General features: G+C 48.8%; 1 pseudogene across 1 annotated transcript; it reads left to right on the forward strand.

Moving 5' to 3' along the window:
* Positions 1–2,765: 2,765 nt before the first annotated feature.
* On the forward strand, positions 2,766–9,980 carry LOC311445790 (polycystin family receptor for egg jelly pseudogene; annotated as a pseudogene). Its single transcript has one exon. The product of its transcript is annotated as a polycystin family receptor for egg jelly pseudogene (transcript).
* The last annotated feature ends 7,090 nt before the right edge of the window (positions 9,981–17,070 follow it).

Consider the following 17,070-nt stretch of genomic DNA (forward strand, 5'->3'; position numbering starts at 1 on the left):
GGAGATTTCCTTATGGCTTTTCAGTACTTTAAAGGGGGCTTGTAAAAAGATGGAGAGCAATTTTTTACTTGGGCAGATAATAACAGGACAAGGGGGAATAGTTTTAAACTAAAAGAAGGGAGAGTTAGATGTTAGGAGGGAATTCTTCACTCAGAGGGTGCTGAGGCACAGACAACAGGTTGCCCAGAGGGGTTGTGGATGCCCCATCCTGGAAGGTGTTCAAGACCAAGACTGGATGAGGCTGGGCAACCTCAGCTACTGGGTGGCATTCCTGCTCATGGCAGGGGGTTGGAACCACATGATCTTTAAGGTCCATTCCAAGCCAAGCCGTTCTTTAATTCTATGATTAACAGATGAGCACACCTAAAAAATAGAAAAAACTTGCCCAAACCTCATCCGTTGTTGCCAATGAAGAACCTAAGAGCCAATGGGTGCACATGAGAGCAGCACCCATTGTCCCCTGGGTCATAAACAAGTGATCCTGCACAGACTGCTGGGGACACTCAGGTCTTGGGGCTTGTGTGCACTGGCATACGAATCTGTGACTGAAGGAAATCCAGGAGAGCTGAGTAGGTACAAGGCAGACGAAGAGCTTGTAAAGCAGCCATCACCTTCCCTTTTCACACACGTTGGCTCTGCTGCTTCTTGCACTCATTTCCCCTCATTCTTCTCCCTAAACCCAGAACAGACTGCCCGCTGCCAGGCTTCCTGGAGGAGAGTGCCATTGCCTCCACTCCTTTTCCTGCTTTGCCTTTTCTCTTTTGGGCCAGACCAAAGCCTTGCCCTTGCTGCTGCTTTCCTGCTGACTCTTCCCTTCTAGCAGTGTCCCTGCTGCCATGACACCCCCTGCAGCTTCTCGCACTAGGACCCACTTGCTGCTGCGGGACTGGGCCCAGGCACGGTGGCCACAGCATGGTAGGGGCCAGGCAGGCCAGCTCTGAGAGCAGAGCTGCAGGGCTGAGGGCCAAGGGGAGTCAGGAAAGCCCAAGACTCACCCCCGTCATCTGGAGACTCCACGCTGACAGCATGGCTGCTCACCTTGCCCCTTGCTGCTCCCAGCCTGGCCTTCTTTCTGCGCTGTCTGTTCTGCAACAGCAATGAGCAGTCCGCTCCAAAGGCTTTGTGTGGGGCTCAGGCTGGGCAGACATGCCTGCAGGTGCACTGTGAGAAGTCATGCTCAAACATATTAGGGGATATTCTGGGTGGTGGGGAAGGACAGACAGAGTGAGAGTGAAGAAAAACCATCTGGCTGCTGAGGAGGAGATGGGAACTCCAGCTCACGGGGAATGGCAGCCACGTCTGCTGGCGGGCAGCTGTCCTGCCTGCCCCAGCACACCAGGGCCAAGGCAGCCCAGGACTGGGCAGCTGCCGCCCAAGGGACAATGATGGCACCTGCACCAGGCCCCCACACCAGGCCCCCTTGCCAGCTGTGCCGGGGAGGAGGGGGTTAGGTCCTGGTCTCCATGGAGCACATTCTGATCTCCAAGGGCACCCACTAACAGTTGGGACTCCTCAGCTGGCTCCCACTTGCAGGTAGCACTGTAATGCCAGAGCTCCCTCAGGACCTTCTGGTCATTGCTGACATGCCTCCGTGCCCTCTTCTCCTCCTTCCGCTGCTCGGCTTGTTCCACCAAGCCCTGCGAGCTTCCTCTCTCCACCTGCAGCCACCACCCCTGCTGCTCACCTTCCTGGACACTCTTGGAAATGTCTCCCAACAGCACAACACCCAGGGCTGCGTCACGTGCCGGGGGAGCAGCACCAGGGTGATGCACTACCACCTGGGTCCAGGAGCAAGACCAGAGGCTGAGAGGAAAGAGATGCAGCCACCAGCTGCACCATGCTGCACCTGGTACCTGAACTCGGCCTGGGTGAGGAGCACCTCTCGCTGGGTAGGGCAGGGCATGCTGCAGACAGGCCTCTCACCAACAAGTACTCCTCTGCCCCAGAGAACTAGTCTGGTGGCAAATATCGCCAGAGACATCTGCAGGCTTGGCTCTGCGAGAGACTGGCAAAGGGAACAGTGCATCTGCAAGATGACGGAGAGTTGTGGAAGCCCATCAGTCCATGTGGCCTCAAATAAATCCACATTCAACATCTGGTTCCTGGCAGCCAAAGTAATAGTTACCCCCAACATGGTGGACCTGGAGAAAATGCTCATAGCAGACATCCCTAAAAACCCTGTGACACTTTTAACGGTGCTCTTCATTCTTGCAGCCTACTTGCCATTGTCCCTCTGGGCCATGCAAAAAGACAGGGCTGACAGGGGAAGAGGAGGCTCAGGGGAGACCTCATTGCTGTCTACAGCTACCTGAAAGGAAGGTGTGGAGAGCTGGGGGTCAGCCTCTTCTCACAGATAACCAGTGATAGGACCAGAGGGAATGGCCTCAGGTTGTGCCAGGGAAGGTTCATATTGGAAACGAGGAGACATTTCTACTCAGAAAGAGCAGTCAGGCACTGGGATGGGTTGCCCAGGGAGGTGGTGGCGTCACTGTCCCTGGGGGTGTTCAAGGAAAGGCTGGACGTGGTGCTTGGGGACATGGTTTAGTGGGTGACAGTGGTGGTAGGGGGATGGTCGGACCAGAAAAACTTGGAGGTCTTTTCCAGCCCTACTGATTCTCCGATTCTACCTTCAAGAAGCTCATAAAGGAAGAGGGGCCGCGGCAGGGGCGGGCGGGGCCGCCGGCGGCGGGGCCGGGCCGGGGCCGCTCATCCCGCCGGCCGCGCTCGCTGCCGAGCCCCCGGGGCCGCCGCCGGGGCCCGCTGCTGCTGCTGCTGCTGCTGCCGCCGGCCACGCGGGGCCCGGCCGCCCCGGGGCGCCTCGGCAGCCCGGCGGCTCCCTGGCCCTGCCCGGCCCTGCCCGGCCCTGCCCTGCCGCCGGGGCCGGGGGGCGGGGGCCGGGCTCCGCGGGGCGGGTTCCGAGCCGTGGCCGTTAGTCCCCGCCGGCGGTTGGGGCCCCCCGGCCAGCTGCCGCCCTGCCGTCCGCAGCGCCGGTGCTGCCCGGGGCCCTCGGGGCGCCGCCGCCATGCCCCTGCGCCCCGCGCTCCTCCTCCCGCTGCTCGGCTCGTTCCTCCGAGCCCTGCCGGCCCCTGCTCCCCGCCTGCAGCCGCCGCCGCTGCTGCTCAGCTGCCCGGGCCCCCACGGCCGCGTCTCCCGAGGGCACGACGCCCGGGGCTGCGTCGCGTGCCCGGAGACCGGCACCGTGACGCTGCGCTACCAGCCGGCCCCAGGAGCGGGGCCCGAGGCCGAGAAGGGAGGGACGCGGCCGCCAGCCCCGCCTCGCTGCCTCTGGTACCTCAACTCGGCCCGGGCGAGGAGCACCTCGGGCTGGGCAGGGCAGGTGACGCTGCACACAGGCCTCCCGCGGCCCGGGCACGCTCCTCTGCCCGCAGCCTCTGGCCTCATCACGGTGCAGTGCTCGTCCAGCCTGTGCGCGGCACCCAGGTGTCTGCACCGCAACATCAGCGTCGTGATGCTGCCCAGACGTGCTGTCCTCAACAGCACGGACATGTGCGGCGATCACGGAGGAGGTGCGCCACGGCTGGCTCGTCGTGCTGCGCCAGCCTTCCACCCCGAAGAAGAGGCAGGGCTTGTGGCAGAAGGGAGCGGCGCCCCGAGGGGGCTCGTGCCAGGTCTCCTGAGGCTCGCGGTCAGTAACAGCACCCCGGGAACAGTGGAAATGGCAGTGCTTCGGCAGGCAGCAGCCTGTAAGCTAAACTCCGTCGTAATTCAAAAGCCTCTTCACACGTCTGTCATCCATCAGAAAAGGGGCATGACTTTCTACCTGTATGCCAGAGTGCTGGTGGACTGCAGCCTCAGCTTGTCTATAAAGCCGGAGTGGATATTCTATGCTGTTCCGGACATGAAAACGAATCCGGACTGGGAGAAACCTTTAAACGTGTCCTTCCTGCACGGCGTGGACACGGTACAGCTAACTGTCCCCGGCTGTACTCTGAATTACGGCATGTATCAGGTGTATTTTACTGCTCGAGTGGATGTTATTGGGGCTAAAAGACACTTCAGTCGCACGGACAGAGTTTTCCTTCAGATTGAGAGAAGTGATCTGGTGGCGAATATCGCCGGAGGCACGTACCGGACGGTGGGTTTCTCGGATCGCTGGACTCTTGATGGCTCCGCGTCCTACGACCCTGATTCGCAGGAGCCGCTTGAGGGAATCGCGTTTACTTGGTACTGCACTAAAAAGGTGTCGGACTATGAGACCATGCAAGTCAGTGCAGGACAGAAATGTCATCGCTCCCAGAGGGACTTGAAATGGCCAACACCTACGGGTTCTGTTCAGGCAGTGCCACCAGAATTCCTCCCAGGAAACGCTGCATACCACTTCCGTCTGGTCATCCAGAAGGACAGTAGAAAGAGCTATGCCAAGCAGACCGTAGACGTGAGGCCTGGCTCCCCTCCTCTTCTGGCCGTGGCGTGCCTGGAGAACTGTGGCGGCGCTGTCATTCCGACGGAGAGGTTTACGTTGTCGGGAAAATGCCTGAACTGTCCGACAAAGAGCCAGCCGGTCTACCTCTGGTCCCTTTGTTTGGAAAACTCTACCGAAATCCGCTTTGACTGGTCTTCCAGAACTTCAACGGGCAGGTCTGGTCCTTTCCTCTCTATACATGCTCTGACTTTTACAAATGCTGCGCATCAGTCGTACACGCTGCTCTTAAAAGTGACCACTCGGGGCGGTGGGTCATCACTCTACAGATACGTGTTCAGAGTGAATTCTCCTCCCAGGGCCGGGACGTGCAGCATCAGCCCACACCGGGGTACAGCCTTTCAGACTAAATTTGTTGTCCAGTGCAATGGATTTTCTGACAGCAACTTACCTCTGACATACAAAGTAATAGTAGCTTCCGATGTATCCCAGACCGCCAAAATAAGCTCGGTGGAGGAAAACACTTTTGGCATCATTCTGTACGTTGGCTATCAGCCTAGAACTCCTCCGTCTTTCCTGCCAGTTGGCGTGCCCTCTCGGAAGTCTACTTTGACCCTGTATGTTCAGGTCAGTGATTCTCTCGGGGCATTTACCCAGGTGAGCTTATATATCCGAGTGGAGAACCCTGTGAAGAGTCGACCACTAGCTGTCGTCTTCCATGAAATGCTTGCCTCAGTGAGCGGTTTAAGCGCGCCCATGACAGCTTATCTGCAGACCGGAGACTATTTTAATGCTGGTTACTTGGCTTATCTTGCAGCCTCGGTCCTCAACTATATTAAAGCTGCACCAACAATCCAGATACCCAAGGCTCAGTTTCGGGAAAGCCTGATTAAAACAGCTGTAAATATTTCGGTAGAGAGCATGATGGAAATCAACCAAGTAGTTGCCTCCCTTTTTCAAGTCACAGAGGAACCAGAGGAAGTGAACATTCGTTCACAGGAGATTGCCATTACAAAACTGACCGAAGTAACGAGAGTGCTGAAAGTACAGAGGAATGAGAGCCACTGGTCTGAACAAATAGAAATTCAGACCAGCGGAATACTAAGGTGCTTGTCCAACATCATGAGGGCTGCTCTTCTGCCTCGCAGGAATGTCAATGTTGGTGGAGTCACGCAAGTCTTCTCCATCGTGGAAAACTTAACAGAGATAGTTTTCCAGGGCAAAGTCCCCGGAGAGACAGACACTGTCATGGAAACAAAAAACTGGAACATCACTTTGAAGAAGGATGAAAACTGGAATGTCACCAATGCGTTCTCAGCCACAGAAACCTGCAGGAATTGTTTCTATCCAACACTGCAGAAAGGACAGAATTCAAGTCTGCCCCGCAACGCTGTCATTTCCACTGCGGTTTTTGAGTTTGATGAGAATCCTTTCCCATGGCTAGGTTACACATCGGAAATCGCAACAACTGTCTTGGGCTTCAAGATGGCAGAGACCAAGGCTAACGGGGATCTGCAAGGGATCCTGCCTGAAGAAGCGGACATTCTTATCGCAAGGAAGGATACTGAATCAGCAACTTTTCGATTAGCAGTGGGACCCGATAGAACAGAAACCTACACTACTGGAGGATTTAGTCTTGAAGTGAACAGAAATACCAAGATCATCTACATCCAGATCCTGACGAAATTAAAAGTGACCTTCCAGGTGGTAGTGTTTACGGGCACAAACGTCACTCAGGCTTTTCCCATAGCCTCTTTTGATGCTTTTCCTGATATGCCGACAGTTGCAAGCAAAACCAAGACGGCTAATGCGGACTGTAACATCAAGGCTCCTTACGTTATCTGTCTCCCAGAGTCACTGCTGAAAGCCGCAGCTCAAGGAAGTGGTGCCGACAGTCAGAACATCTCCATTGTCTTGCTGACGCCCTACCTTACAAGGTATCCAACCACGGGGCTGGTGAGCATCAACATTTTCAGTGACCAGTGCTTGTTTCTGGGTGGAGTTCGAAGTCAATGGAGGGAAGACCTGTGCAGGCTTGGCCCCTTGACTGACTGGCAGAGGGTACACTGCATCTGCAAGATGAAGCAGAGTCAAAGAAGCCTGTCAGTCCGTGTGGCCTCAAATACATCCACATTTGACATCAGGTTCCTGGCAGCCAAAGTAATAGTTACCCCCAACACAGTGGACCTGGAGAAAACGCTCATAGCAGACATCCCTAAAAACCCTGTGACACTTTTAACGGTGCTCTTCATTTTTGCAGCCTACTTGCTCTTGTCCCTCTGGGCCATACAAAAAGACAGGGCTGACAGGGCCAGCAAAGACAAGATTATAGTTCTGCCTGACAACGACCCCTTGGACAAAGAGAGCTTTTTGGTCACCTTGTACACAGGCAGTCGCTGGGGAGCTGGAACCAAAGCTGACGTTTTTCTCCAGCTCATTGGTCAGAACGGCACAAGCGATGTCCACTGCTTACGGCACCCCCAGGTTCCTTCTTTCCGTCAAGGAAGCACTGACCGCTTTCTCTTGACAACTAGGGAGGACTTAGGAGACATCTGCGCCTTCAGGGTCTGGCACAATAACAGGGGCCCATCTCCTGGATGGTTCTTAAGCAGAGCCAAAGTTGAAAACACGTCCACTCGGAAGACCTGGCTATTTATGTGCAGGAAGTGGCTTTCTCTCGACAAGGGAGATGGCTTACTGGAAAGGACATTCTTTGTCACAAACCCCAAAGATCCCCTACCCAGAAAGGACTGCTTTTTGATCCATCTCTCCAATGGTCTGACAGAGGGCCATCTGTGGCTCTCGATTTTTGCTCGCTTTCCCACTGGCACTTTCACCAGGCTCCAAAGGTTATCTTCATGTTTAACGATCTTATTATTAAACCTGCTCGTTAACATTATGTTCTTTAATGCTGACAAGGAAGAGCAATCTCCAATACACTTGAGGTACTTGAGATCAATAATAATAGGGATTGAATGTGCTTTGGTTACGATACCTGTGGAGATGCTTATCATTGCCTTATTTAAGTATTCCCAGAAGGACCCAACCGGCAGTCCACCCCTCCTTTCTGGAAGGCTTAAGAACGGGAAGGAACCTTTGCAAAAACGGTACCTCTCAGAAACTTCATCACAATCCGGGAATAATAATCCCCTGGAGAACTTTCCTGGCCCCAGCAATGCACAGGGCCCACTGCCTCACCGAAGGATGAGCAATCGAGGAGCTCCCCAGAACTGGAGCCACTCCCCCATTTCTGAAAGAGATGCCGATGCAACTGGAGCTGAGGAGCAGACTGCCAAAAAGAATTCCCCTCCAAAGGCTCAGGCCTTGCAGAGAGGGCTACCACCCAATTCCAGTTTCAATAAAAACTCTGCAGAAGAAGGTGGCAACTTTCTGAAAGAAAGCAAGCCGCTAAGTGTCACCTCCAGGCCTTTTCGCAAGACGCCACAGGTGGTTTTTTGTTGGTGGTGCGTCTATCTCTCGTGGGCATTGGTTATAGCTGTAACTGGTGTATCATCATTTTTCATTGTACTGTATGGTTTGTCTTACGGCTACCAGACTTCCATGGAGTGGCTTTTAGCATCGGCAGCCTCCTTTATTCAGAATGTGTTTTTCCTTTCTGTCCTAAAAATCGTTTGTTACTCAGCTTTGAATACAGTTCGTCCTAAATACTGTGCAAACATTCCGTGGTTAACTCAGGAAAATTATTCTGAGATAAAGCTGGACAAGGAAACACTGAGTGAAGATGAGACGAGGGAGAAGCACTTGAAACTTGCCCAAATCAGAGGCACCAAGCAGTATAAGCCTTTAGAAGCTGATGAAATTGCAAAGATGCTGAAAAGGGCAAAAATTAAAGCCAAGGCTTTTGTTTTCATACGAGATTTCATTAGCCACCTTGTTTTTTTAGCTCTGGTATTACATTTTGCCTATTCCAGTGAGAACAACAACATTTTTCACAACAACCAATTTATTCAGAACCAGTTCTCTCCCAGACTCTCCCCTGTGGACAAGATAGAAGATATTTACATGTGGATGAATGATGTCTTCTTGCCCTTGATCCACAACAACATTCAGCCTTCCTTCCTTCCTGAGAGCTGGTCCAAAATCATTGGTTTGCCTAGGATGAGGCAAATACGGGCTAAACAGACTGAGAAAAAATGTTTCCATCCTCATAGCTTTGTAAATAAATTTGTGATCAGTGAAAGCCACTGTCTTCACAAATACGGCAGGGACACTGAAGAGAAAGGTGACTACGCTGGCAGTTGGTCAAAGATTTCCAACCAGTCTGTTTCCAAGGATGCCAGCAGTTGGCTTGGGTTTACTTACCAGCCAAACAAAACTCCGTGGAGTTATTACTCATCTGGCAATTTGCGCACATACGGATCCGGAGGTTACACCTTTTACTTTTTCCCCGAAGAAGGAAGACGTAATTCCACAGCAAGGCTGGATTTGCTGCAAAAGAGCCATTGGATCGATGAAAATACATGGGCTCTGATCATTGAATTAACTACATTTAACTCCGATGTGCAGCTTTTCTGCAGTATCTCAGTCATATTTGAACTTTCTCAACTGGGGACCATAAAGCCAAGTTTGTCAATACACTCTTTTGCACTCCCTATTTTTCATCAGCAAACAAAAGGTCAACAATTACTCTTTGTTGTTTTTGTTGCCTTTCTGTTCATTTACATCACAGATGGCCTTTACATCATTGTGCAAAGGAAAAAATATATTAAAAGCCCTTCCAACTTAATTAATTTTGGCTTAGTATCAACATTGTTCCTTTTTGTTCTTTTAAGGGTCCTAAAGTTTAAGATGGGAGCTGATATAGTGAAGTTCTACTTACTTCACCCAAATGATTTCATTCCTTTTCATGCAGTTTCTCATGTAGATCAGATTTTAAGGAATACTACGGGCTTCTTGGCATTTCTTGTAGTTTTGAGAACTCTAAAATATTCTCAATTCTTTTATGATGTGCGTCTGGCACAGCGATTAATCATGGCAGCTCTTCCCGGAATATTTTCTATGGCTTTTGTGGTGATGGTGTACTTCTTTGTATTTATGGCTTTCGGCTACCTTGTGTTTGGCCAGCATGATGACAATTACAGTAGCATCATTCACTCAGCTCAGTCTGTGTTCTCTTACTGTGTTTTAGCTTTCAGAGATACTGACTTTCGTTCCAACAGGTTCCTGGGTGGTCTCTTCCTAGCCTCTTTCATGTTTGTGATGATCTGTCTTTTGATCAATCTCTTCCAAGCTGTTATTATGTCTGCCTACAGAGATTTGAGACAATCCATGTATGAAGAACCATCTGATGAAGCCCAAGCATTTGATTTTTTATTACAAAGGCTTAGAAAGATACTGTGTTACCTGATCTGTAGAACAGCCAAAACAGGTGAACCCAATCTTTCTCACAGCATGCTCTATGGCCAACCTCAGAAGAGACGTCAGCAGCATTTAGGCCTCAAGAACAGAAAAATAAATGAAAAAAAAATGGTTTATCTTGTCATATGAACAATGCAAGATTTCATATTCCAGGTCAACTGTACTCTGTAATACTTATGTTTAATGTAATATTTAGGTTTCCATTAAATGTTCATAAATATTTTGTTTTATTTTTAAGAATATTTTAACATTCAACCCCTTGCTACTGATTGTGCTTAGAGTTTCTCAACTGAAAGAAATTGTGCTGAGACTATTTTGCATTGGTGTCATTGCTATTTTGCTGCCATAACGCAATGGGTCAACCGCATTTGGATGGTGAGCCCCCAGCCAGCCACTTGCTTGCTCCCTATCCATCACGATGGGGAGAGAATTGGAAGGGCAAAGCAAGGAAATAGATAAATAAATAAGTGGGTTGCAATAAAGACAGTCTAATATGTGAAGGAAAGCAACAACAGAAATAGATACCCAGAAGTGAAGGACAGAAACTGTTGGAGAGTGTCCAGAGGAGGGCTACAAAGATGGTGAAGGGCCTAGCAGGGAAGATGTATGAGGAGAGGCTGAGGTTACTTGGCCTGTTCAGCCTGGAAAAGAGGAGGCTGAGGGGAGACCTCATCGCAGTCTACAGCTTCCTCACAAGGGAAGTGGAGGGGCAGGCGCCAATCTGTTCTCTTCAGTGACCAGTGATAGGACCCATGGGAATGGTGTCAAGCTGTGACAGGGGAGGTTTAGACTGGATATCAGGAAGAGGTTCTTCACCGAGAGGGTTGTCGTGCGCTGGCACAAGCTCCCCAGTGAAGCAGTCATGGCACCAAGCCTGGTGGAGTTTAAGAAGCATTTGGACTGTGCACTTAGTCACATGGTCTGAATTTTTGGGTAGACCTGTGTGGTGCCAGGAGTTGGACTCCATGATCCTTATGGGTCCCTTCCAACTTGGTATATTCTATGATTCAGTGATTCTAAGTCATACAAAAGCAGTCACTTGCCACCAGCAGACCAATTCCCAGCAAGTCTCTGCAGAGGGCTTGCTTTTGAAAAGTGCCATTCTGCTTTTCCCGCTAAGCATCGCCTCATCTGGCACAGCATTATTAACCCCATACGAGCCAGACCCTGCACACATAGGAACCGCTCTTTATTTATCTAGATGATGAATAAAGAATTAGATCAGTAGTCTGAGCGGGACTCTTGCCTCTGGCTGAGCACATGATAATGTAAGAGCCAAAATGGCCAGAGACCTGAAAAAAATCTTTACTGCTCAAAGCATAAATAATAAAAAAGTCAGGGTCATTTAGCATGGTATCTCCTGACAACTAAAAATAGTTCACAACACTGCATTTATATTTGCAGGAGATGGCTTTGTTAACACCTAACTTCTGGGCATTAGCAATAGACTGCAGAATACTATTTTATAGAGCCTCAGATTTATTTTTTTTTTCTCCATAGAATTCTGTATTTTAAAACTCTATTTAAAACTCTATCCCCTTACTAGTCAGTATATTATAATCTGTAGGTGAAGACTAACCAAGGTACTGAAGAGTAACCAAGATAAACTGCTACAGGCAAGACAGAGAACTTGCTTTGCTCTCATCAAGAACAAAACTCACAAGGAAGGAATGGAAAACTAACAGTCAGGCACTCTTTATATCCACTCTTTATATCCACAGAAGTAACTTTACAAAATGCAACCACAATGACACACTTCACCCTCTGCTGGTGATACAGGTGATCCCTGGGGGACCACCTCTAACAAAGATTCCCTTTCTCCTTATTTTAAGTGCTATTATCCAAACGTAGGCCTGTATTTTGTTAGAAAAAGTGGCAAACATGACAGAACTACCTACTCATGCAGCTTCCTCAGTACTGCCCTTTGGGTTTTTACAAACTATTGGTACACTATCAAACTGAGAAAACACAAGTAATTTTAAAAATGGATCTTGCCATATGCAGGCAGGAAAAAAAAAAAAAAAAAAGAACCTTGATGGTACACTCAGAAAAAGAATCTTATTCATAAGAAGTGGGAATTTTCCACGCAGCTACACAGCTTACTTTGAATACAGAAGGATCACAGCATAGATAGCCAGGCTTGTTCTATGGCCAGTGATGCACCACCTTGACTTCTTCACGGAGGCAGGTGACCACATGAGAGAAATCACAAGATCTGTGAACGCACCTTCATGATTGTGGAGAGCAGCCAGACTTGTCAGCATCACTGACAAGCACCAGCCTTAGGCAAAGGGGAGTTTTGCAGCTTGTTCTTGTCTATCTCTTTCACAAACTTGGTGGATGGAGGTCCACAAGTTTGGTAGGAGAGGCAGCTGAGGGAGGGAGCCTTGTGTTGGCAGGACAGCCCTGTTTTGGTGGCAGAACAGAGTCTTGAGGTCCACTGGGCCAGAGTGAAACCTTTTGCTTCTTTATGTGTAAAATTAATATTAAAGTTAATACCCATGAGTAGGATAATGAGCTTTATGAAGTACATGCAAAACAGATATGACTCTCACACTCAACTCTTCACCCATATCATAGTAAACATACCCCCAGGGAAGGAACAAATAAGGTTAGGATATAAAAGAGTGATAGGAGTTAGTGTAAAAAAAAAATAGTGTTAGGGAAAAAATAGTGTGAGGAAATCAGTAGGGCTAGGCAGGGGAGAAAGAAGAAATTGGAAACCTGGAAGAGGCTATGCTTCTTCTCCTCTGCCTAGACAGGGACGCCGCCTTGGCAAGCTCTGTGCTTTCACCCATTGATGAGGAATACCCAGGAGAGCATTTTGCTAGCACTGGTATCATATCTTAGTGCTGTTGCAGTAAGTGTATTTACCAATGGCAACTCCACATTTGGTATGTCTGTTACCTTATTACATACATTCAGTTTGGTGAATCTGTCTCAGTGAAAGCCCTTAGCAGGGCTCTGAAACAGGCAAATGTCAGACTCTGATCAGACTCTGATGTGTCTCCCCTTTAACACAACAGTAAAATTGGTGTAGTCAGCAGGATTGCCATGGATAAACAGATGCAAAACTATAAGCGTGCACCATCCAAAGCAGGAATAGAATGGGCCCCAAGATCTTGGAAAGCCAAGGGGAAAGTAATAGGGTGGATAGAACAATGTAGGAGTGAGCAAAAATTTTGGAAACATAAATGCAAATGAATTGCCTTTGCACTACTGGGCGTTTGCTTGTCTTGCGCAAAAAAAGGAAATAAGTAACCCCCCCACACACTGAAAGAACTACAGGGGTAGAATATGCTGCATTAAAATCAGAAAACAGAGTGCTAAAAGCATCACAGACCTTCAAAAAGAAAAGTCAAGAGAAATTAGGAAAAGAAATTGGAGAATTTAAAATGCTATTGGCCTCAGCTGAAAGGTAAGAAAAACAACTACAGGAAAAATTACATCTCTTACTAAATCAGATGCCATCCTCCGTCTCTGCTAAACAAATCCACAAATTAATACACAATACAAATCCTAAGACATGGGATGGAGACATCTGGTATAGTAATGATAATTATGAACTGGTGGGAGATTTGGATTATGATCTTACCCCAGAGCCTGCACCTTACAACCATTGATTAACACTAAACTTGAAAATAATGGAGATGACGATGTTTGTACTCCAGTACAAACCATCCCATGCTCTCTGGTTGAATTAGCAATGCTGAAAAGTATTCTAGGTGCCTGGAGGAATCTGAGACAGAATATGTGTGGTGAGCCTCCCTCGAAAGGAAGTGGATCTTTTCGCATTTGTGCAAAAAGCAGCCTGCATACAAGTGATGTACAAGAGGGTTGTGATAAGGGAGTACTCTCTGCTAGCAGCTGCACATTCAGGCATTCACGGGGTGCTATCAGCCTTGGAAAAAAGAGAGCTGTTATCATTCACACACATTCCCCTTACAATTCTCCTGTTTGGCCAATAGGAAAGCCAAATGGACAGCGGGGCTTGCAATTGATTATAGCTGATCAAATGCCAATACCACACCTTTAGCTGCCACTGTGCCAAATACTGCAGACTCGATTACCCAGATTCAGGGAGCATCACACCCATGGATGGCAGTTCTAGATGTTAAAGATATGGTTTAGAAAAAAAAAATAATCTTTTTCCTTAGAAAGGGGAAATCATGGGACCGGACTAAACAGCACAAGGATGGATTGGAATTATTAATAAAAGAACTGAGATTGCTTCAACATCTAGCTCCTTGACATCTGACCAGATTTGTTCTTGTTCCTTGAAAATGGCATGTTCAGATACTTGAACTTGGCCTACAATACTTGCTGTATCCATATATTTAATGTAAAACAAGATCTTAATGAACAGGAGGACAGCATGAGTCATGTCACAAAAGAGAATAGAGACCTTATGGGTTGCTAAAGAAGGGAGTCTTCTGTTGGCTAGACAACCTCTTTTTGGTGGCTTGAAGGCCATCATGTCTGAGATAAACCCTTTACTTCTTTATAGGTAAAATAGACATGTATACATACCTACATAGATGCATATACAAAATGCATCTATGATGAAGCACTTCACGCACTGGACAGTGACGTACGTGATCCTTCAGGGTACATTCTACTCCTACTACCCCAAAAATGTCAGGCTTCTCTTTTAATTCTTTTTAATTCTCTTCTAATTTTAATTCTCTTTTAAAAGTGAGGGGCTTACTATAAAATAACACTAACACCCCTACATACTCGTGCAACTGTATTGGGTTTACATGGCAAGGGCTTGGGAGCACGGGTGGGTAGAGGAGTGGCCTCCATGAGCAAAGCCCAGCTGCTGCCCCATGTCAGATCAGAGCCAGTTGCACACAGCTCCAAAGGGACCCACCCCTGGCCAGAGCTGATCCAGTGAGGGATGTTGGTTGTGCATCTGTGGGAGCAGATTTATTAAAGGGAAACAACTGCTGCAAAACAGCAGCTGGGAGAGAGGAGTGAGAATCAGCCCTGCAGACCCCAAGGTCAGTGCAGAAGGAGGGCAGGAGGTGCTCCAGGCTTGGAGCAGCAGTTCCCCTGCGGCCTGTGGAGAGGCCCCTGACGGAGCAGGCTGTCCCCCTGCAGCCCATGGGTCCCACATGGAGCAGATCTCCACGCTGCAGCCCGTGGAGGAGCCCCCGGTTTATGTTGCCTGGAGGAGGCTGCAGCCCATGGAGACCTTCTCAGTCTCCAAGATTCAGAAACAATTCTTTCCTCATCTGCAATACAGCCAAAACCAGTCACCATGTACTGTATAGACAGCCTGAGAGGAGATGTCATCAATGTTTAGGCCACAAGACCAGAAAAATCAATACTTTTAGGTTAATAGAATAGTGAAATTTAAAATGTTTTTTCCCTAACGGTTATCATGTTCCTTCTGATAAGTGAAGCCAATCCAAGCTCAGATACATGTTTTCTTGCAAAAACTCTGGGTTCTTTTAAGTTCTATTAACACACGTGATTCTTGCGCATACATTCTACTCCTACTAAAAACTCAGGCTTCTAGTTTTTTAGAAAAAGGGAGAGGCTTGCTGTAAAATAACACTGGCATCACTACCTACTTGTGGAACATTCCCAAGATGACTCTTCCCATACTTTAAACAAACTAGAACAGTATCTCTTTCTATTCCAGGATTGGAATACAAAAAAGACAGGGATCTCCTGGAAAGAGTCCAGCGGAGGGCCACAAAGATGATACAGGAGATACAAAGATGATACAAAAATGCCTAGAGCATCTCCTGTTGAGGGATTTTTGAAACAGCAAGGAGGCAGGAGGCCATCACTTGCTGCAGCTGAGCAAACCAAGCTACCAGGACGACTATGAGGAGTTGCCATAATGATGTTCCCTTATCGTCCAGTTGAGGAATTAAAAGTATTGTTGTCAGCAGCTGGCTTCAAGGACAAGATCTACGTGACTGCTAATCACAAAGGGGTTGTTTTCTTGCAGGTGGGGTTGTTTTCTTGCAGTTGTTTCGTCTGAGTGCTTTCAACCAATAATCTTGTGTGAGACATCTGCCCCTACTAAATTTGCTATAAAAGTCAGGCTATTTGTGAAATAAAAAGAGAGCATGATCTGACCATATATGTTTATGTCATGTCTTCGGCCGTTCTTCCTGCAACAAATGGTGCCCGAACAGGGACCCGGGACATCAGTGATCGAACCAGACCTCAAAACTTCTACGGAAGAGCGGAGGAGTTGGTGAAGATGGGGGACGAGCAGAGCTGTGAGCCCAGAAGAGTGGTGGGAGGTAGGAGATGGAGATTGCTTATGAGATAAAGCCATCTCAAATGGAAAGCTGGATAAAGAAGTAAGTGGGACGTGGTGGACAGCAATTGATGCGCTGTGCGGTATGAAAGCCAAGCAGCAGGAGGTGATGGCAGTTGCACAAGCTCTCACAGTCCTGCCTTGTGGGATTATTCTGGGTTGTGCCTGCGTGCACGAAAGGAGGGGTCTGGGGTGCCTGCGAGCACAGTGGGAGGGGTCCTGGGTTCCTGGGTGGGATGTTTTGACACTATATAACATAATGTCACGCAGTAATAAATTGGCTTATGGCACAGAACGCTGGTCGTTGTGTCCATTTGTCCCGGGGTTTCGGTCGGGTTATCCTACATATGGTGACCCCGATGTGATACGAACCCTGACGTGCAACCGGTTGGCGTGAGTTAGGCGCAGCGCAAGTTAGGCGCGGTGCATACGTGCTAAGTACGTGGGTGGCCATGGGGCCTGGAGTCGATGAGGTGGTGAGTACTTTAAAATCCTTGGCCAAGGAAGTAGGAATAACTTTACGAAAGAAAGACATTCGGTCCCTCTTGTTTTGGGCGACACGCCGGAATCTGGCGGGGTCTCCTGTCCATTGCCTGAGACAGGCTACTTTAGAAGCAGTGGGACGGGATTTATGTGACAGCACTTGCATTGGGAACAAAGAGGCGCAGACTTTATTACCGACCTATGGGTCGGTGGGAGCGGTTTTGGAAAAGGTAGCCAACGAGGCATGCCTGTGGGCTACTGTGCACCGCATGCTTTTGTCCGATGGGGACAGTGAGAATAAGCAGGCTCCTATGGAGCTGCCGATAAAAAACAATCTAAAGGAAGGGTCGGGGCAGGAGAAGGAGGAGGCTCGATCGGGGGATGAAAATAATGTGGAGCAGGAGAAAGAAGAGGGTGGGAAACCTTTTGTGGCCCCCCTGCGAGTTCGGTTGGATCGTGAAAGAATAGCAACACCTACTGCTCCTCCGGCGGAATGGAGCACAGTACATACTTCATCGTGCGGGTCCTTTTGGGGGGTAAATAA

Source organism: Aythya ferina (assembly GCF_964211825.1).
Source record: "Aythya ferina genome assembly, chromosome: 1".
Lineage (NCBI taxonomy): Eukaryota > Metazoa > Chordata > Aves > Anseriformes > Anatidae > Aythya > Aythya ferina.